Source organism: Argiope bruennichi, chromosome 8 (genome assembly GCF_947563725.1).
Source record: "Argiope bruennichi chromosome 8, qqArgBrue1.1, whole genome shotgun sequence".
Classification (NCBI taxonomy): Eukaryota; Metazoa; Arthropoda; class Arachnida; order Araneae; family Araneidae; genus Argiope; species Argiope bruennichi.
In genome coordinates, this window is record NC_079158.1 from 126392476 (window position 1) to 126410747 (window position 18272).

Here is an 18272-nt window from a genome sequence, read left to right on the forward strand (position 1 = left end):
TTTGTTAACGTTGCGATATTCTTCTATTGCCCTTGGTTCATAGCCTCGGTAGCGCAGTAGCCAGCGCGTCAGTCTCATAATCCTCTCAATGGAGCTATCTGGAGACCGTGAGTTCGATCCTCACCCGGGGCAACGTTTCTTTTTGAGAAAGTTGTTACTTGTTTTGTTAAAGTTGCGATATTCTTCTATTGCCATTAGTTAGAAGCCTCGGTAGCGCAGTAGGCAGCGCGTCAGTCTCATAATCCGCTCTATAGAGCTATCTGAAGGTCGTGAGTTCGGTCCTCACCCGGGGCAACGTTTCCTTTTGAGAAAGTCGTTACTTGTTTTGTTAACGTTGCGATATTCTTCTATTGCCCTGGGTTCAAAGCCTCGGTAGCGCAGTAGGCAGCGCGTCAGTCTCATAATCCTCTCTATAGAGCTAGCTGAAGGTCGTGAGTTCGATCCTCACCCGGGGCAACGTTACTTTTTGAGAAAGTTGTTACTTGTTTTGTTAACGTTGCGATATTCTTCTATTGCTCTGGGTTCAAAGCCTCGGTAGCGCAGTAGGCAGCACGTCAGTCTCATAATCCTCTCTATAGAGCTATCTGAAGGTCGTGAGTTCGATCCTCACCCGGGGCAACGTTTCCTTTTGAGAAAGTTGTTACTTGTTTTGTTAACGTTGCGATATTCTTCTATTGCCCTGGGTTCCAAGCCTCGGTCGCGCAGTAGGCAGCGCGTCAGTCTCATAATCCTCTCAATGGAGCTCTCTGGAGGTCGTGAGTTCGATCCTCACCCGGGGAAACGTTTCTTTTTGAGAAAGTTGTTACTTGTTTTGTTAACGTTGCGATATTCTTCTATTGCCATTGGTTCGAAGCCTCGGTAGCGCAGTAGGCAGCGCGTCAGTCTCATGATCCTCCCAATAGAGCTATCTGAAGGTCGTGAGTTCTATCCTCACCCGGGGCAACGTTTCTTTTTGAGAAAGTTGTTACTTGTTTTGTTAACGTTGCGATATTCTGCTATTGCCCTGGGTTCATAGCCTCGGTAGCGCAGTAGGCAGCGCGTCATTCTCATAATCCTCTCAATGGAGCTATCTGGATTTCGTGAGTTCGATCCTCACTCGGGGCAACGTTTCTTTTTAAGAAAGTTGTTACTTGTTTTGTTAACGTTGCGATATTCTTCTGTTGCCATTGGTTCGAAGCCTGGGTAGCACAGTAGGCAGCGCGTTAGTCTCATAATGCTCTCAATGGAGCTATCTGGAGACCGTGAGTTCGATCCTCACCCGGGGCAACGTTTCTTTTTGAGAAAGTTGTTACTTGTTTTGTTAACGTTGCGATATTCTTCTATTGCCATTGGTTCGAAGCCTCGGTAGCGCAGTAGGCAGCGCGTCATTCTCATACTCCTCTCAATGGAGCTATCTGAAGGTCGTGAGTTCGAACCTCAGACGGGGCAACTTTATTTTTTGAAACAATTGTTCCTTGTTTTGTTACCGTTGCGATATTCTTCTATTGATATCGGTTCGAAACCTCGATAGCGCAGTAGGCAGCGCCTTAGTCTCGTAATCTTCTCAATAGTGCTATCTGAAGGTCGTGAGTTCGATCCTCACCCGGAGCAATGTTGTATTTTGAACATCCTTTTTCTTTTTTTGCTAAAGTTGCGATATTCATCTATTGCCATTGGTTCGGAGCCTCTGTAGCGCAGTAGGCAGCGCGGCAGTCGCATAATCCTAACAATAGAGCTATCTGGAGGTCGTGAGTTCGATCCTCAACCGGGTTAACGGTATTTTATGAAAAAGCGTTTTCTTTTTTTGTTAAAGTTGCGATATTCATCTATTGCCATTGCTTCGAAGCCTCTGTAGCGCAGTAGGCAGCGCGTCGAATCATTATCATCTCAATAGAGCTATTTGAAGTTAGTGAGTTCGATCCTCACTCGTGGCTGCGTTATTTTTTGAAAAAATTGTTACTTGTTTTATTAACGTTACGATATTCTTCTATTGCCATTGGTTCGAAGCCTCTGTAGCGCAGTAGGCAGCGCGTCAGTCTCATAATCCTGTCAAAAGAGCTATCTGAAGGTCGTAAGTTTGATCCTCACCCGGGTTAACGGTAATTTATGAAAAAGCGTTTTCTTTTTTTGTTAAAGTTGCGATATTCATCTATTGCCATTGCTTCGAAGCCTCTGTAGCGCAGTAGGCAGCGCGTCAGAATCATTATCATCTCAATAGAACTATTTGAAGTTAGTGAGTTCGATCCTCACTCGTGACTATGTTATTTTTTGAAAAAGTTGTTACTTGTTTTATTAACGTTGCGATATTCTTCTATTGCCAGTGGCTCGAAGCCTCGGTAGCGCAGTAGGTAGCGCGTCAGTCTCATAATCCTCTCTATAGAGCTATCTGAAGGTCGTGAGTTCGATCCTCACCCGGGGCAACGTTTCTTTTTGAGGAAGTTGTTACTTGTTTTGTTAACGTTGCGATATTCTTCTATTGCCATGGTTTCGAAGCCTCGGTAGCGCAGTAGGCAGCGCGTCAGTCTCATATTCCTCTCAATAGAGCTATCTGAAGGTCGTGAGTTCGATCCTCATCCGGAGCAATGTTGTATTTTGAGAAAGTTGTTACTTGTTTTGTTAATGTTGCGATATTCTTCTATTGCCCTGGGTTCCAAGCCTCGGTCGCGCAGTAGGCAGCGCGTCAGTCTCATAATCCTCTCAATGGAGCTATCTGGAGGTCGTGAGTTCGATCCTCACCCGGGGAAACGTTTCTTTTTGAGAAAGTTGTTACTTGTTTTGTTAACGTTGCGATATTCTGCTATTGCCCTGGGTTCATAGCCTCGGTAGCGCAGTAGGCAGCGCGTCATTCTCATAATCCTCTCAATGGAGCTATCTGGATTTCGTGAGTTCGATCCTCACTCGGGGCAACGTTTCTTTTTAAGAAAGTTGTTACTTGTTTTGTTAACGTTGCGATATTCTTCTGTTGCCATTGGTTCGAAGCCTCGGTAGCGCAGTAGGCAGCGCGTCAGTCTCATAATCCTGTCAAAAGAGCTATCTGGAGGTCGTGAGTTCGATCCTCAACCGGGTTAACGGTATTTTATGAAAAAGCGTTTTCTTTTTTTGTTAAAGTTGCGATATTCATCTATTGCCATTGCTTCGAAGCCTCTGTAACGCAGTAGGCAGCGCGTCAGAATCATTATCATCTCAATAGAGCTATTTGAAGTTAGTGAGTTCGATCCTCACTCGTGACTATGTTATTTTTTGAAAAAGTTGTTACTTGTTTTATTAACGTTGCGATATTCTTCTATTGCCAGTGGCTCGAAGCCTCGGTAGCGCAGTAGGTAGCGCGTCAGTCTCATAATCCTCTCTATAGAGCTATCTGAAGGTCGTGAGTTCGATCCTCACCCGGGGCAACGTTTCTTTTTGAGGAAGTTGTTACTTGTTTTGTTAACGTTGCGATATTCTTCTATTGCCATGGTTTCGAAGCCTCGGTAGCGCAGTAGGCAGCGCGTCAGTCTCATATTCCTCTCAATAGAGCTATCTGAAGGTCGTGAGTTCGATCCTCACCCGGAGCAATGTTGTATTTTGAACATCCTTTTTCTTTTTTTGCTAAAGTTGCGATATTCATCTTTTGCCATTGGTTCGAAGCCTCGGTAGCGCAGTAGGCAGCGCGTCAGTCTCATAATCCTCTCAATGGAGCTATCTAGGGGTCATGCGTTCGATCCTCACCCAGGGCAACGTTTCTTTTTGAGAAAGTTGGTACTTGTTTTGTTAACGTTGCGATATTCTTCTATTGCCTTTAGTTAGAAGCCTCGGTAGCGCAGTAGGCAGCGCGTCAGTCTCATAATCCTCTCTATAGAGCTATCTGAAGGTCGTGAGTTCTATCCTCACCCGGGGCAACGTTTCCTTTTGAGAAAGTTGTTACTTGTTTTGTTAATGTTGCGATATTCTTCTATTGCCTGGGTTCCAAGCCTCGGTCGCGCAGTAGGCAGCGCGTCAGTCTCATAATCCTCTCAATGGAGCTATCTGGAGGTCGTGAGTTCGATCCTCACCCGGGGAAACGTTTCTTTTTGAGAAAGTTGTTACTTGTTTTGTTAACGTTGCGATATTCTTCTATTGCCATTGGTTCGAAGCCTCGGTAGCGCAGTAGGCAGCGCGTCAGTCTCATAATCCTCCCAATAGAGCTATCTGGATATCGTGAGTTCGATCCTCACCCGGAGCAACGTTTCTTTTTGAGAAAGTTGTTACTTGTTTTGTTAACGTTGCGATATTCTTCTATTACCATTGGTTCGAAGCCTCGGAAGCGCAGTAGGCAGCGCGTCAGTCTCATAATCCTCTCAATAGAGCTATTTGAAGGTCGTGAGTTCGATCCTCACCCGGGGCAACGTTTCTTTTTGAGAAAGTTGTTACTTGTTTTGTTAACGTTGCGATATTCTGCTATTGCCCTGGGTTCATAGCCTCGGTAGCGCAGTAATCAGCGCGTCATTCTCATAATCCTCTCAATGGAGCTAGCTGGATTTCGTGAGTTCGATCCTCACTCGGGGCAACGTTTCTTTTTAAGAAAGTTGTTACTTGTTTTGTTAACGTTGCGATATTCTTCTGTTGCCATTGGTTCGAAGCCTGGGTAGCACAGTAGGCAGCGCGTTAGTCTCATAATGCTCTCAATGGAGCTATCTGGAGACCGTGAGTTTGATCCTCACCCGGGGCAACGTTTCTTTTTGAGAAAATTGTTACTTGTTTTGTTAACGTTGCGATATTCTTATATTGCCATTGGTTCGAAGCCTCGGTAGCGCAGTAGGCAGCGCGTCATTCTCATAATCCTCTCAATGGAGCTATCTGAAGGTCGTGAGTTCGAACCTCAGACGGGGCAACTTAATTTTTTGAAACAATTGTTCCTTGTTTTGTTACCGTTGCGATATTCTTCTATTGATATCGGTTCGAAACCTCGATAGCGCAGTAGGCAGCGCCTCAGTCTCGTAATCTTCTCAATAGTGCTATCTGAAGGTCGTGAGTTCGATCCTCACCCGGAGCAATGTTGTATTTTGAACATCCTTTTTCTTTTTTTGCTAAAGTTGCGATATTCATCTTTTGCCATTGGTTCGAAGCCTCGGTACCGCAGTAGGCAGCGCGTCAGTCTCATAATCCTCTCAATGGAGCTATCTAGGGGTCATGCGTTCGATCCTCACCCAGGGCAACGTTTCTTTTTGAGAAAGTTGGTACTTGTTTTGTTAACGTTGCGATATTCTTCTATTGCCATTAGTTAGAAGCCTCGGTAGCGCAGTAGGCAGCGCGTCAGTCTCATAATCCTCTCTATAGAGCTATCTGAAGGTCGTGAGTTCGATCCTCACCCGGGGCAACGTTTCATTTTGAGAAAGTTGTTACTTGTTTTATTAACGTTGCGATATTCTTCTATTGCATTGGGTTCCAAGCCTCGGTCGCGCAGTAGGCAGCGCGTCAGTCTCATAATCCTCTCAATGGAGCTATCTGGAGGTCGTGAGTTCGATCCTCACACGGGGAAACGTTTCTTTTTGAGAAAGTTGTTACTTGTTTTGTTAACGTTGCGATATTCTTCTATTGCCATTGGTTCGAAGCCTCGGTAGCACAGTAGGCAGCGCGTCAGTCTCATAATCCTCCCAATAGAGCTATCTGGATATCGTGAGTTCGATCCTCACCCGGAGCAACGTTTCTTTTTGAGAAAGTTGTTACTTGTTTTGTTAACGTTGCGATATTCTTCTATTACCATTGGTTCGAAGCCTCGGTAGCGCAGTAGGCAGCGAGTCAGTCTCATAATCCTCTCAATAGAGCTATCTGAAGTTCGTGAGTTCGATCGTCACCCGGGGCAACGTTTCTTTTTGAGAAAGTTGTTACTTGTTTTGTTAACGTTGCGATATTCTGCTATTGCCCTGGGTTCATAGCCTCGGTAGCGCAGTAGGCAGCGCGTCATTCTCATAATCCTCTCAATGTAGCTATCTGGATTTCGTGAGTTCGATCCTCACTCGGGGCAACGTTTCTTTTTAAGTAAGTTGTTACTTGTTTTGTTAACGTTGCGATATTCTTCTGTTGCCATTGGTTTGAAGCCTGGGTAGCACAGTAGGCAGCGCGTTAGTCTCATAATGCTCTCAATGGAGCTATCTGGAGACCGTGAGTTCGATCCTCACCCGGGGCAACGTTTCTTTTTGAGAAAGTTGTTACTTGTTTTGTTAACGTTGCGATATTCTTATATTGCCATTGGTTCGAAGCCTCGGTAGCGCAGTAGGCAGCGCGTCATTCTCATAATCCTCTCAATGGAGCTATCTGAAGGTCGTGAGTTCGAACCTCAGACGGGGCAACTTAATTTTTTGAAACAATTGTTCCTTGTTTTGTTACCGTTGCGATATTCTTCTATTGATATCGGTTCGAAACCTCGATAGCGCAGTAGGCAGCGCCTCAGTCTCGTAATCTTCTCAATAGTGCTATCTGAAGGTCGTGAGTTCGATCCTCACCCGGAGCAATGTTGTATTTTGAACATCCTTTTTCTTTTTTTGCTAAAGTTGCGATATTCATCTATTGCCATTGGTTCGGAGCCTCTGTAGCGCAGTAGGCAGCGCGGTAGTCGCATAATCCTAACAATAGAGCTATCTGGAGGTCGTGAGTTCGATCCTCAACCGGGTTAACGGTATTTTATGAAAAAGCGTTTTCTTTTTTTGTTAAAGTTGCGATATTCATCTATTGCCATTGCTTCGAAGCCTCTGTAGCGCAGTAGGCAGCGCGTCGAATCATTATCATCTCAATAGATCTATTTGAAGTTAGTGAGTTCGATCCTCACTCGTGGCTACGTTATTTTTTGAAAACGTTGTTACTTGTTTTATTAACGTTGCGATATTCTTCTATTGCCGTTGGTTCGAAGCCTCGGTAGCGCAGTAGGCAGCGCGTCAGTCTCATAATCCTGTCAATAGAGCTATCTGAAGGTCGTGAGTTTGATCCTCACCCGGGTTAACGGTATTTTATGAAAAAGCGTTTTCTTTTTTTGTTAAAGTTGCGATATTCATCTATTGCCATTGCTACGAAGCCTCTGTAGCGCAGTAGGCAGTGCGTCAGAATCATTATCATCTCAATAGAGCTATTTGAAGTTAGTGAGTTCGATCCTCACTCGTGGCTACGTTTTTTTTTGAAAAAGTTGTTACTTGTTTTATTAACGTTGCGATATTCTTCTATTGCCATTGGCTCGAAGCCTCGGTAGCGCAGTAGGTAGCGCGTCAGTCTCATAATCCTCTCTATAGAGCTATCTGAAGGGCGTGAGTTCGATCCTCACCCGGGGCAACGTTTCTTTTTGAGGAAGTTGTTACTTGTTTTGTTAACGTTGCGATATTCTTCTATTGCCATGGTTTCGAAGCCTCGGTAGCGCAGTAGGCAGCGCGTCAGTCTCATACTCTTCTCAATAGAGCTATCTGAAGGTCGTGAGTTCGATCCTAACCCGGAGCAATGTTGTATTTTGAACATCCGTTTTCTTTTTTTGCTAAAGTTGCGATATTCATCTTTTGCCATTGGTTCGAAGCCTCGGTAGCGCAGTAGGCAGCGCGTCAGTCTCATAATCCTCTCAATGGAGCTATCTAGGGGTCGTGCGTTCGATCCTCACCCGGGGCAACGATTCCTTTTGAGAAAGTTGTTACTTGTTTTGTTAACGTTGCGATATTCTTCTATTGCCCTGGGTTCAAAGCCTCGGTAGCGCAGTAGGCAGCACGTCAGTCTCATAATCCTCTCAATGGAGCTATCTGAAGGTCATGAGTTCGATCCTCACCCGGGGCAACGTTTCTTTTTGAGAAAGTTGTTACTTGTTTTATTAACGTTGCGATATTCTTCTATTGCCATTGGCTCGAAGCCTCGGTAGCGCAGTAGGTAGCGCGTCAGTCTCATAATCCTCTCTATAGAGCTATCTGAAGGGCGTGAGTTCGATCCTCACCCGGGGCAACGTTTCTTTTTGAGGAAGTTGTTACTTGTTTTGTTAACGTTGCGATATTCTTCTATTGCCATGGTTTCGAAGCCTCGGTAGCGCAGTAGGCAGCGCGTCAGTCTCATACTCCTCTCAATAGAGCTATCTGAAGGTCGTGAGTTCGATCCTACCCCGGAGCAATGTTGTATTTTGAACATCCGTTTTCTTTTTTTGCTAAAGTTGCGATATTCATCTTTTGCCATTGGTTCGAAGCCTCGGTAGCGCAGTAGGCAGCGCGTCAGTCTCATAATCCTCTCAATGGAGCTATCTAGGGGTCGTGCGTTCGATCCTCCCCAGGGCAACGTTTCTTTTTGAGAAAGTTGTTACTTGTTTTGTTAACGTTGCGATATTCTTATATTGCCATTGGTTGGAAGCCTCGGTAGCGCAGTAGGCAGCGCGTCAGTCTCATAATTCTCCCAATAGAGTTATCTGAAGGTCGTGAGTTCAATCCTCACGCGGGGCAACGATTCCTTTTGAGAAAGTTGTTACTTGTTTTGTTAACGTTGCGATATTCTTCTATTGCCCTGGGTTCAAAGCCTCGGTAGCACAGTAGGCAGCACGTCAGTCTCATAATCCTCTCAATGGAGCTATCTGAAGGTCATGAGTTCGATCCTCACCCGGGGCAACGTTTCTTTTTGAGAAAGTTGTTACTTGTTTTGTTAACGTTGCGATATTCTTCTATTGCCATTGGTTCGTAGCCTCGGTAGCGCAGTAGGCAGAGCGTCAGTCTCATAATCCTCCCAATAGAGCTATCTGAAGGTCGTGAGTTCGATCCTCACCCGGGGCAACGATTCCTTTTGAGAAAAATGTTACTTGTTTTGTTAACGTTGCGATATTCTTCTATTGCCCTGGGTTCAAAGCCTTGGTAGCGCAGTAGGCAGCACGTCAGTCTCATAATCCTCTCAATGGAGCTATCTGGATATCGTGAGTTCGATCCTCACCCGGGGCAACGTTTCTTTTTGAGAAAGTTGTTACTTGTTTTGTTAACGTTGCGATATTCTTCTATTGCCATTAATTCGAAGCCTCGGTAGCGCAGTAGGCAGCGCGTCAGTTTCATAATCCTCTCAATAGAGCTATCTCAAGGTCGTGAGTTCGATCCTCACCCGGAGCAATGTTGTATTTTGAACATCCTTTTTCTTTTTTGCTAAAGTTGCGATATTCATCTTTTGCCATTGGTTCGAAGCCTCGGTAGCATAGTAGGCAGCGCGTCAGTCTCATAATCCTCTCAATGGAGCTATCTAGGGGTCGTGAGTTCGATCCTCACCCAGGGCAACGTTTCTTTTTGAGAAAGTTGTTACTTGTTTTGTTAACGTTGCGATATTCTTATATTGCCATTCGTTCGAAGCCTCGGTAGCGCAGTAGGCAGCGCGTCATTCTCATAATCCTCTCAATGGAGCTATCTGAAGGTCGTAAGTTCGAACCTCTGACGGGGCAACTTTATTTTTTGAAACAATTGTTCCTTGTTTTGTTACCGTTGCGATATTCTTCTATTGATATCGGTTCGAAACCTCGATAGCGCAGTAGGCAGCGCCTCAGTCTCGTAATCTTCTCAATAGTGCTATCTGAAGGTCGTGAGTTCGATCCTCACCCGGAGCAATGTTGTATTTTGAACATCCTTTTTCTTTTTTTGCTAAAGTTGCGATATTCATCTATTGCCATTGGTTCGGAGCCTCTGTAGCGCAGTAGGCAGCGCGGCAGTCACATAATCCTAACAATAGAGCTATCTGGAGGTCGTGAGTTCGATCCTCAACCGGGTTAACGGTATTTTATGAAAAAGCTTTTTCTTTTTTTGTTAAAGTTGCGATATTCATCTATTGCCATTGCTTCGAAGCCTCTGTAGCGCAGTAGGCAGTGCGTCAGAATCATTATCATCTCAATAGAACTATTTGAAGTTAGTGAGTTCGATCCTCACTCGTGGCTACGTTATTTTTTGAAAAAGTTGTTACTTGTTTTATTAACGTTGCGATATTCTTCTATTGCCATTGGCTCGAAGCCTCGGTAGCGCAGTAGGTAGCGCGTCAGTCTCATAAACCTCTCTATAGAGCTATCTGAAGGTCGTGAGTTCGATCCTCACCCGGGGCAACGTTTCTTTTTGAGGAAGTTGTTACTTGTTTTGTTAACGTTGCGATATTCTTCTATTGCCATGGTTTCGAAGCCTCGGTAGCGCAGTAGGCAGCGCGTCAGTCTCATAATCCTTTCAATAGAGCTATCTGAAGGTCGTGAGTTCGATCCTCGACCGGAGCAAGGTTGTTTTGGAACATCCGTTTTCTTTTTTTGCTAAAGTTGCGATATTCATCTTTTGCCATTGGTTCGAAGCCTCGGTAGCGCAGTATTCAGCGCGTCAGTCTTATAATCCTCTCAATGGAGCTATCTAGGGGTCGTGCGTTCGATCCTCACCCAGGGCAACGTTTCTTTTTGAGAAAGTTGTTACTTGTTTTGTTAACGTTGCGATATTCTTCGGTTGCTATTGGTTCGAAGCCTGGGTAGCACAGTAGGCAGCGCGTTAGTCTCATAATCCTCTCAATAGAGCTATCTGGAGGTCGTTAGTTCGATCCTCACCCGGGGCAACGTTATTTTTCGAAAAAGTTGTTACTTGTTTTGTTAACGTTGAGATATTCTTCTATAGAAATTGGTTCGAAGCCTCGGTAGCGCAGTAGGCAGCGCGTCAGTCTCATAATCCTCTCAATAGAGCTATCTGAAGGTCGTGAGTTCGATCCTCACCCGGGGCAACGTTTCTTTTTGAGAAAGTTGTTACTTTTTTTGTTAACATTGCGATATTCTTCTATTGCCATTACTTCGAAGCCTCGGTAGCGCAGTAGGCAGCGCGTCAGTCTCATAATCCTCTCAATAGAGCTATCTGAAGGTCGTGAGTTCGATCCTCACCCGGAGCAATGTTGTATTTTAAACATCCTTTTTCTTTTTTGCTAAAGTTGCGATATTCATCTTTTGCCATTGGTTCGAAGCCTCGGTAGCACAGTAGGCAGCGCGTCAGTCTCATAATCCTCTCAATGGAGCTATCTCGGGGTCGTGAGTTCGATCGTCACCCAGGGCAACGTTTCTTTTTGAGAAAGTTGTTACTTGTTTTGTTAACGTTGCGATATTCTTATATTGCCATTGGTTCGAAGCCTCGGTAGCGCAGTAGGCAGCGCGTCAGTCTCATAATTCTCCCAATAGAGCTATCTGAAGGTCGTGAGTTCGATCCTCACCCGGGGCAACGATACCTTTTGAGAATGTTGTTACTTGTTTTGTTAACGTTGCGATATTCTTCTGTTGCCCTGGGTTCAAAGCCTCGGTAGCGCAGTAGGCAGCACGTCAGTCTCATAATCCTCTCAATGGAGCTATCTGAAGGTCATGAGTTCGATCCTTACCCGGGGCAACGTTTCTTTTTGAGAAAGTTGTTACTTGTTTTGTTAACTTGCGATATTCTTCTATTGCCATTGGTTCGAAGCCTCGGTAGCGCAGTAGGCAGCGCGTTAGTCTCGTAATCCTCTCAATGGAGCTATCAAAGGGTCGTGAGTTCGATCCTCCCCCGGGGCAACGTTTCTTTTATAGAAAGTTGTTACTTGTTTTGTTAACGTTGCGATATTCTTCTATTGCCATTGGTTCGAAACCTCGGTAGCGCAGTAGGCAGCGCGTCAGTCTCATAATCCTCCCAATAGAGCTATCTGAAGGTCGTGAGTTCGATCCTCACCCGGGGCAACGATTCCTTTTGAGAAAGTTGTTACTTGTTTTGTTAACGTTGCGATATTCTTCTATTGCCCTGGGTTCAAAGCCTTGGTAGCGCAGTAGGCAGCACGTCAGTCTCATAATCCTCTCAATGGAGCTATCTGGATATCGTGAGTTCGATCCTCACCCGGGGCAACGTTTCTTTTTGAGAAAGTTGTTACTTGTTTTGTTAACGTTGCGATATTCTTCTATTGTCATTGGTTCGAAGCCTCGGTAGCGCAGTAGGCAGCGCGTCAGTCTCATAATCCTCTCAATAGAGCTATCTGAAGGTCGTGAGTTCCATCCTCACCCGGAGCAATGTTGTATTTTGAACATCCTTTTTCTTTTTTGCTAAAGTTGCGATATTCGTCTTTTGCCATTGGTTCGAAGCCTCGGTAGCACAGTAGGCAACGCGTCAGTCTCATAATCCTCTCAATGGAGCTATCTAGGGGTCGTGAGTTCGATCCTCACCCAGGGCAACGTTTCTTTTTGAGAAAGTTGTTACTTGTTTTGTTAACGTTGCGATATTCTTATATTGCCATTGGTTCGAAGCCTCGGTAGCGCAGTAGGCAGCGCGTTAGTCTCATAATCCTCTCAATAGAGCTATCTGGAGGTCGTTAGTTCGATCCTCACCCAGGGCAACTTTATTTTTCGAAAAAGTTGTTACTTGTTTTGTTAACGTTGAGATATTCTTCTATAGAAATTGGTTCGAAGCCTCGGTAGCGCAGTAGGCAGCGCGTCAGTCTCATAATCCTCTCAATAGAGCTATCTGAAGGTCGTGAGTTCGATCCTCACCCGGGGCAATGTTTCCTTTTGAGAAAGTTGTTATTTGTTTTGTTAACGTTGCGATATTCTTCTATTGCCCTGTGTTCAAAGCCTCGGTAGCGCAGTAGGCAGCACGTCAGACACATAATCCTCTCAATGGAGCTATCTGGAGATCGTGAGTTCGATCCTCACCCGGGGCAACGTTTCTTTTTGAGAAAGTTGTTTTTTTTTTTTTTGTTAACGTTGCGATATTCTTCTATTGCCATTAGTTCGAAGCCTCGGTAGCGCAGTAGGCAGCGCGTCAGTCTCATAATCCTCTCAATAGAGCTATCTGAAGGTCGTGAGTTCGATCCTCACCCGGAGCAATGTTGTATTTTGAACATCCTTTTTCTTTTTTGCTAAAGTTGCGATATTCATCTTTTGCCATTGGTTCGAAGCCTCGGTAGCACAGTAGGCAGCGCGTCAGTCTCATAATCCTCTCAATGGAGCTATCTAGGGGTCGTGAGTTCGATCCTCACCCAGGGCAACGTTTCTTTTTGAGAAAGTTGTTACTTGTTTTGTTAACGTTGCGATATTTTTCTATTGCCATTGGTTCGAAGCCTCGGTAGCGCAGTAGGCAGCGCGTCAGTCTCATAATCCTCCCAATAGAGCTATCTGAAGGTCGTGTGTTCGATCCTCACCCGGGGCAACGTTTCTTTTTTAGAAAGTTGTTACTTTTTTTGTTAACGTGGCGATATTCTTCTATTGCCATTAGTTCGAAGCCTCGGTAGCGCAGTAGGCAGCGCGTCAGCCTCATAATCCTCTCAATAGAGCTATCTGAAGGTCGTGAGTTCTTTCCTCACCCGGAGCAATGTTGTATTTTGAACATCCTTTTTCTTTTTTACTAAAGTTGCGATATTCATCTTTTGCCATTGGTTTGAAGCCTCGGTAGCACAGTAGGCAGCGCGTCAGTCTCATAATCCTCTCAATGGAGCTATCTAGGGGTCGTGAGTTCGATCCTCACCCAGGGCAACGTTTCTTTTTGAGAAAGTTGTTACTTGTTTTGTTAACGTTGCGATATTCTTCTATTGCCATTGGTTCGAAGCCTCGGTAGCGCAGTAGGCAGCGCGTCAGTCTCATAATCCTCTCAATAGAGCTATCTGAGGGTCGTGAGTTCGATCCTCACCCGGGGCAACGTTTCTTTTTGAGAAAGTTGTTACTTGTTTTGTTAACGTTGCGATATTCTGCTATTGCCCTGGGTTCATAGCCTCGGTAGCGCAGTAGGCAGCGCGTCATTCTCATAATCCTCTCAATGGAGCTGTCTGGATTTCGTGAGTTCGATCCTCACCCGGGGCAACGTTTCTTTTTGAGAAAGTTGTTACTTGTTTTGTTAACGTTGCGATATTCTTCTGTTGCCATTGATTCGAAGCCTGGGTAGCACAGTAGGCAGCGCGTTAGTCTCATAATCCTCTCAATAGAGCTATCTGGAGGTCGTTAGTTCGATCCTCACCCGGGGCAACGTTATTTTTCGAAAAAGTTGTTACTTGTTTTGTTAACGTTGAGATATTCTTCTATAGAAATTGGTTCGAAGTCTCGGTAGCGCAGTAGGCAGCGCGTCAGTCTCGTAATCTTCTCAATAGAGCTATCTGAAGGTCGTGAGTTCGATCCTCACCCGAAGCAATGTTGTATTTTGAACATCCTTTTTCTTTTTTTGCTAAAGTTGCGATATTTATCTATTGCCATTGGTTCGGAGCCTCTGTTGCGCAGTAGGCAGCGCGGCAGTCGCATAATCCTAACAATAGAGCTATCTGAATGTCGTGAGTTCGATCCTCACCCGAAGCAATGTTGTATTTTGAACATCCTTTTTCTTTTTTTGCTAAAGTTGCGATATTCATCTATTGCCATTGCTTCGAAGCTTCTGTAGCGCAGTAGAGAGCGCGTCGAATCATTATCATCTCAATAGAGCTATTTGAAGTTAGTGAGTTCGATCCTCACTCGTGGCTACGTTATTTTTTGAAAAAGTTGTTACTTGTTTTATTAACGTTGCGATATTCTTCTATTGCCATTGGTTCGAAGCCTCGGTAGCGCAGTAGGCAGCGCGTCAGTCTCATAATCCTGTCAATCGAGCTATCTGAAGGTCGTGAGTTCGATCCTCACACGGGTTAACGGTATTTTATGAAAAAGCGTTTTCTTTTTATGTTAAAGTTGGATATTCATCTATTGCCATTGCTTCGAAGCCTCTGTAGCGCAGTAGGCAGCGCGTCAGAATCATTATCATCTCAATAGAGCTATTTGAAGTTAGTGAGTTCGATCCTCACTCGTGGCTACGTTATTTTTTGAAAAAGTTGTTACTTGTTTTGTTAACGTTGCGATATTCTTCTATTGCCATTGGCTCGAATGCTCGGTAGCGCAGTAGGTAGCGCGTCAGTCTCATAATCCTCTCTATAGAGCTATCTGAAGGTCGTGAGTTCGATCCTCACCCGGGGCAACGTTTCTTTTTGAGGAAGTTGTTACTTGTTTTGTTAACGTTGCGATATTCTTTTATTGCCATGGTTTCGAAGCCTCTTTAGCGCAGTAGGCAGCACGTCAGTCTCATAATCCTCTCAATAGAGCTATCTGAAGGTCGTGAGTTCGATCCTCACCCGGAGCAATGTTGTATTTTGAACATCCTTTTTCTTTTTTTGCTAAAGTTGCGATATTCATCATTTGCCATTGGTTCGAAGCTTCGGTAGCACAGTAGGCAGCACGTCAGTCTCATAATCCTCTCAATGGAGCTATCTAGGGGTCGTGAGTTCGATCCTCACCCAGGGCAACGTTTCTTTTTGAGAAAGTTGTTATTTGTTTTGTTAACGTTGCGATATTCTTCTATTGCCATTGGTTCGAAGCCTCGGTAGCGCAGTAGGCAGCGCGTCAGTCTCATAATCCTCCCAATAGAGCTATCTGAAGGTCGTGAGTTCGATCCTCACCCGGGGCAACGATTCCTTTTCAGAAAGTTGTTTTTTGATTTATTAACGTTGCGATATTCGTCTATTGCCCTGGGTTCAAAGCCTCGGTAGCGCAGTAGGCAGCACGTCAGTCTCATAATCCTCTCAATGGAGCTATCTGAAGGTCATGAGTTCGATCCTCCCCCGGGGTAACATTTCTTTTTGAGAAAGTTGTTACTTGTTTTGTTAACTTGCGATATTCTTCTATTACCATTGGTTCGAAGCCTCGGTAGCGCAGTAGGCAGCGCGTCAGTCTCGTGATCCTCTCAATGGAGCTATTTAGGGGTCGTGAGTTCGATCCTCACCCGGGGCAACGTTTCCTTTTAAGAAAAATGTTACTTGTTTTGTTAACGTTGCGATATTCTTCTATTGCCATTGGTTCGAAGCCTCGGTAGCGCAGTAGGCCGCGCGTCAGTCTCATAATCCTCTCAATAGAGCTATCTGAAGGTCGTGAGTTCGATCCTCACCCGGGGCAACGTTTCTTTTTGAGAAAGTTGTTACTTGTTTTGTTAACGTGTCGATATTCTGCTATTGCCCTGGGTTCATAGCCTCGGTAGCGCAGTAGGCAGCGTGTCATTCTCATAATCCTCTCAATGGAGCTGTCTGGATTTCGTGAGTTCGATCCTCACCCGGGGCAACGTTTCTTTTTGAGAAAGTTGTTACTTGTTTTGTTACCGTTGCGATATTCTTCTGTTGCCATTGATTCGAAGCCTGGGTAGCACAGTAGGCAGCGCGTTAGTCTCATAATCCTCTCAATAGAGCTATCTGAAGGTCGTGAGTTCGATCCTCACACGGGATAACGGTATTTTATGAAAAAGCGTTTTCTTTTTATGTTAAAGTTGCGATATTCATCTATTGCCATTGCTTTGAAGCCTCTGTAGCGCAGTAGGCAGCGCGTCAGAATCATTATCATCTCAATAGAGCTATTTGAAGTTAGTGAGTTCGATCCTCACTCGTGGCTACGTTATTTTTTGAAAGAGTTGTTAGTTGTTTTATTAACGTTGCGATATTCTTCTATTGCCATTGGTTCGAAGCCTCGGTAGCGCAGTAGGCAGCGCGTCAGTCTCATAATCCTCTCAATAGAGCTATATGAAGGTCGTGAGTTCGATCATCACCCGGGGCAACGTTTCTTTTTGAGAAAGTTGTTACTTGTTTGGTTAACGTTGCGATATTCTTCTATTGCCATGGTTTCGAAGCCTCGGTAGCGCAGTAGGCAGCGCATTAGTCTCATAATCCTCTCAATAGAGCTATCTGAAGGTCGTGAGTTCGATCCTCACCCGGGTTAACGTTATTTTATGAAAAATCTTTTTCTTTTTTTGTTAAAGTTGCGATATTCATCTATTGTCATTGCTTCGACGAATCTGTAGCGCAGTAGGCAGCGCGTCAGAATCATTATTATCTCAATAGAGCTATTTGAAGTTAGTGAGTTCGATCCTCACTCTTGGCTACGTTATTTTTTGAAAAAGTTGTTACTTGTTTTGTTAACGTTGCGATATTCTTCTATTGCCATTGGCTCGAATGCTCGGTAGCGCAGTAGGTAGCGCGTCAGTCTCATAATCTTCTCTATAGAGCTATCTGAAGGTCGTGAGTTCGATCCTCACCTGGGGCAACGTTTCTTTTTGAGGAAGTTGTTACTTGTTTTGTTAACGTTGCGATATTCTTCTATTGCCATGGTTTCGAAGCCTCTTTAGCGCAGTAGGCAGCACGTCAGTCTCATAATCCTCTCAATAGAGCTATCTGAAGGTCGTGAGTTCGATCCTCACCCGGAGCAATGTTGTATTTTGAACATCCTTTTTCTTTTTTTGCTAAAGTTGCGATATTCATCTTTTGCCATTGGTTCGAAGCTTCGGTAGCACAGTAGGCAGCACGTCAGTCTCCTAATCCTCTCAATGGAGCTATCTAGGGGTCGTGAGTTCGATCCTCACCCAGGGCAACGTTTCTTTTTGAGAAAGTTGTTACTTGTTTTGTTAAAGTTGCGATATTCTTCTATTGCCATTGGTTCGAAGCCTCGGTAGCGCAGTAGGCAGCGCGTCAGTCTCATAATCCTCCCAATAGAGCTATCTGAAGGTCGTGAGTTCGATCCTCACCCGGGGCAACGATTCCTTTTGAGAAAGTTGTTACTTGTTTTGTTAACGTTGCGATATTCTTCTATTGCCATTGGTTCGAAGCCTCGGTAGCGCAGTAGGCCGCGCGTCAGTCTCATAATCCTCTCAATAGAGCTATCTGAAGGTCGTGAGTTCGATGCTTTCCCGGGGCAACGTTTCTTTTTGAGAAAGTTGTTACTTGTTTTGTTAACGTTGCGATATTCTGCTATTGCCCTGGGTTCATAGCCTCGGTAGCGCAGTAGGCAGCGCGTCATTCTCATAATCCTCTCAATGGAGCTGTCTGGATTTCGTGAGTTCGATCCTCACCCGGGGCAACGTTTCTTTTTGAGAAAGTTGTTACTTGTTTTGTTAACGTTGCGATATTCTTCTGTTGCCATGGATTCGAAGCCTTTGTAGCACAGTAGGCAGCGCGTTAGTCTCATAATCCTCTCAATAGAGCTATCTGGAGGTTGTTAGTTCGATCCTCACCCGGTCCAACGTTATTTTTCGAAAAAGTTGTTACTTGTTTTGTTAACGTTGAGATATTCTTCTATAGAAATAGGTTCGAAGCCTCGGTAGCGCAGTAGGCAGTGCGACAGTCTCATAATCCTCTCAATAGAGCTATCTGAAGGTCGTGAGTTCGATCCTCACCCGGGGCAACATTTCTTTTTGAGAAAGTTGTTACTTGTTTTGTTAACGTTGCGATATTCTTCTGTTGCCATTGATTCGAAGCCTGGGTAGCACAGTAGGCAGCGCGTTAGTCTCATAATCCTCTCAATAGAGCTATCTGGAGGTCGTTAGTTCGATCCTCACACGGTCCAACGTTAT

At 44.7% G+C, this 18272-nt stretch overlaps 20 non-coding genes across 20 annotated transcripts; all 20 read left to right on the forward strand.

The window, feature by feature from the left end:
* Window positions 1-366: 366 nt before the first annotated feature.
* On the forward strand, window positions 367-456 carry Trnam-cau (transfer RNA methionine (anticodon CAU)). The gene is given in 2 exon segments: window positions 367-403; window positions 421-456. It is a non-coding gene; the product is annotated as a tRNA-Met (tRNA).
* A 1853-nt stretch (window positions 457-2309) lies between these two features.
* On the forward strand, window positions 2310-2399 carry Trnam-cau (transfer RNA methionine (anticodon CAU)). The gene is given in 2 exon segments: window positions 2310-2346; window positions 2364-2399. It is a non-coding gene; the product is annotated as a tRNA-Met (tRNA).
* An 882-nt stretch (window positions 2400-3281) lies between these two features.
* On the forward strand, window positions 3282-3371 carry Trnam-cau (transfer RNA methionine (anticodon CAU)). Its single transcript is given in 2 exon segments — window positions 3282-3318; window positions 3336-3371. It is a non-coding gene; the product is annotated as a tRNA-Met (tRNA).
* A 1853-nt stretch (window positions 3372-5224) lies between these two features.
* Window positions 5225-5314, forward strand: Trnam-cau (transfer RNA methionine (anticodon CAU)). The gene is given in 2 exon segments: window positions 5225-5261; window positions 5279-5314. It is a non-coding gene; the product is annotated as a tRNA-Met (tRNA).
* A 1853-nt stretch (window positions 5315-7167) lies between these two features.
* On the forward strand, window positions 7168-7257 carry Trnam-cau (transfer RNA methionine (anticodon CAU)). The gene is given in 2 exon segments: window positions 7168-7204; window positions 7222-7257. It is a non-coding gene; the product is annotated as a tRNA-Met (tRNA).
* A 558-nt stretch (window positions 7258-7815) lies between these two features.
* Window positions 7816-7905, forward strand: Trnam-cau (transfer RNA methionine (anticodon CAU)). The gene is given in 2 exon segments: window positions 7816-7852; window positions 7870-7905. It is a non-coding gene; the product is annotated as a tRNA-Met (tRNA).
* A 395-nt stretch (window positions 7906-8300) lies between these two features.
* Window positions 8301-8390, forward strand: Trnam-cau (transfer RNA methionine (anticodon CAU)). Its single transcript is given in 2 exon segments — window positions 8301-8337; window positions 8355-8390. It is a non-coding gene; the product is annotated as a tRNA-Met (tRNA).
* A 1529-nt stretch (window positions 8391-9919) lies between these two features.
* Trnam-cau (transfer RNA methionine (anticodon CAU)) lies at window positions 9920-10009 on the forward strand. The gene is given in 2 exon segments: window positions 9920-9956; window positions 9974-10009. It is a non-coding gene; the product is annotated as a tRNA-Met (tRNA).
* A 557-nt stretch (window positions 10010-10566) lies between these two features.
* On the forward strand, window positions 10567-10656 carry Trnam-cau (transfer RNA methionine (anticodon CAU)). The gene is given in 2 exon segments: window positions 10567-10603; window positions 10621-10656. It is a non-coding gene; the product is annotated as a tRNA-Met (tRNA).
* A 395-nt stretch (window positions 10657-11051) lies between these two features.
* Window positions 11052-11141, forward strand: Trnam-cau (transfer RNA methionine (anticodon CAU)). The gene is given in 2 exon segments: window positions 11052-11088; window positions 11106-11141. It is a non-coding gene; the product is annotated as a tRNA-Met (tRNA).
* A 233-nt stretch (window positions 11142-11374) lies between these two features.
* Window positions 11375-11464, forward strand: Trnat-cgu (transfer RNA threonine (anticodon CGU)). Its single transcript is given in 2 exon segments — window positions 11375-11411; window positions 11429-11464. It is a non-coding gene; the product is annotated as a tRNA-Thr (tRNA).
* Window positions 11465-11536: 72 nt separating this feature from the next.
* Trnam-cau (transfer RNA methionine (anticodon CAU)) lies at window positions 11537-11626 on the forward strand. Its single transcript is given in 2 exon segments — window positions 11537-11573; window positions 11591-11626. It is a non-coding gene; the product is annotated as a tRNA-Met (tRNA).
* Window positions 11627-12345: 719 nt separating this feature from the next.
* Window positions 12346-12435, forward strand: Trnam-cau (transfer RNA methionine (anticodon CAU)). Its single transcript is given in 2 exon segments — window positions 12346-12382; window positions 12400-12435. It is a non-coding gene; the product is annotated as a tRNA-Met (tRNA).
* A 1045-nt stretch (window positions 12436-13480) lies between these two features.
* Trnam-cau (transfer RNA methionine (anticodon CAU)) lies at window positions 13481-13570 on the forward strand. Its single transcript is given in 2 exon segments — window positions 13481-13517; window positions 13535-13570. It is a non-coding gene; the product is annotated as a tRNA-Met (tRNA).
* Window positions 13571-13966: 396 nt separating this feature from the next.
* On the forward strand, window positions 13967-14056 carry Trnat-cgu (transfer RNA threonine (anticodon CGU)). Its single transcript is given in 2 exon segments — window positions 13967-14003; window positions 14021-14056. It is a non-coding gene; the product is annotated as a tRNA-Thr (tRNA).
* A 718-nt stretch (window positions 14057-14774) lies between these two features.
* On the forward strand, window positions 14775-14865 carry Trnam-cau (transfer RNA methionine (anticodon CAU)). Its single transcript is given in 2 exon segments — window positions 14775-14811; window positions 14829-14865. It is a non-coding gene; the product is annotated as a tRNA-Met (tRNA).
* A 395-nt stretch (window positions 14866-15260) lies between these two features.
* Trnam-cau (transfer RNA methionine (anticodon CAU)) lies at window positions 15261-15350 on the forward strand. The gene is given in 2 exon segments: window positions 15261-15297; window positions 15315-15350. It is a non-coding gene; the product is annotated as a tRNA-Met (tRNA).
* Window positions 15351-15583: 233 nt separating this feature from the next.
* Trnat-cgu (transfer RNA threonine (anticodon CGU)) lies at window positions 15584-15673 on the forward strand. The gene is given in 2 exon segments: window positions 15584-15620; window positions 15638-15673. It is a non-coding gene; the product is annotated as a tRNA-Thr (tRNA).
* A 72-nt stretch (window positions 15674-15745) lies between these two features.
* Trnam-cau (transfer RNA methionine (anticodon CAU)) lies at window positions 15746-15835 on the forward strand. The gene is given in 2 exon segments: window positions 15746-15782; window positions 15800-15835. It is a non-coding gene; the product is annotated as a tRNA-Met (tRNA).
* Window positions 15836-17365: 1530 nt separating this feature from the next.
* Trnam-cau (transfer RNA methionine (anticodon CAU)) lies at window positions 17366-17455 on the forward strand. Its single transcript is given in 2 exon segments — window positions 17366-17402; window positions 17420-17455. It is a non-coding gene; the product is annotated as a tRNA-Met (tRNA).
* The last annotated feature ends 817 nt before the right edge of the window (window positions 17456-18272 follow it).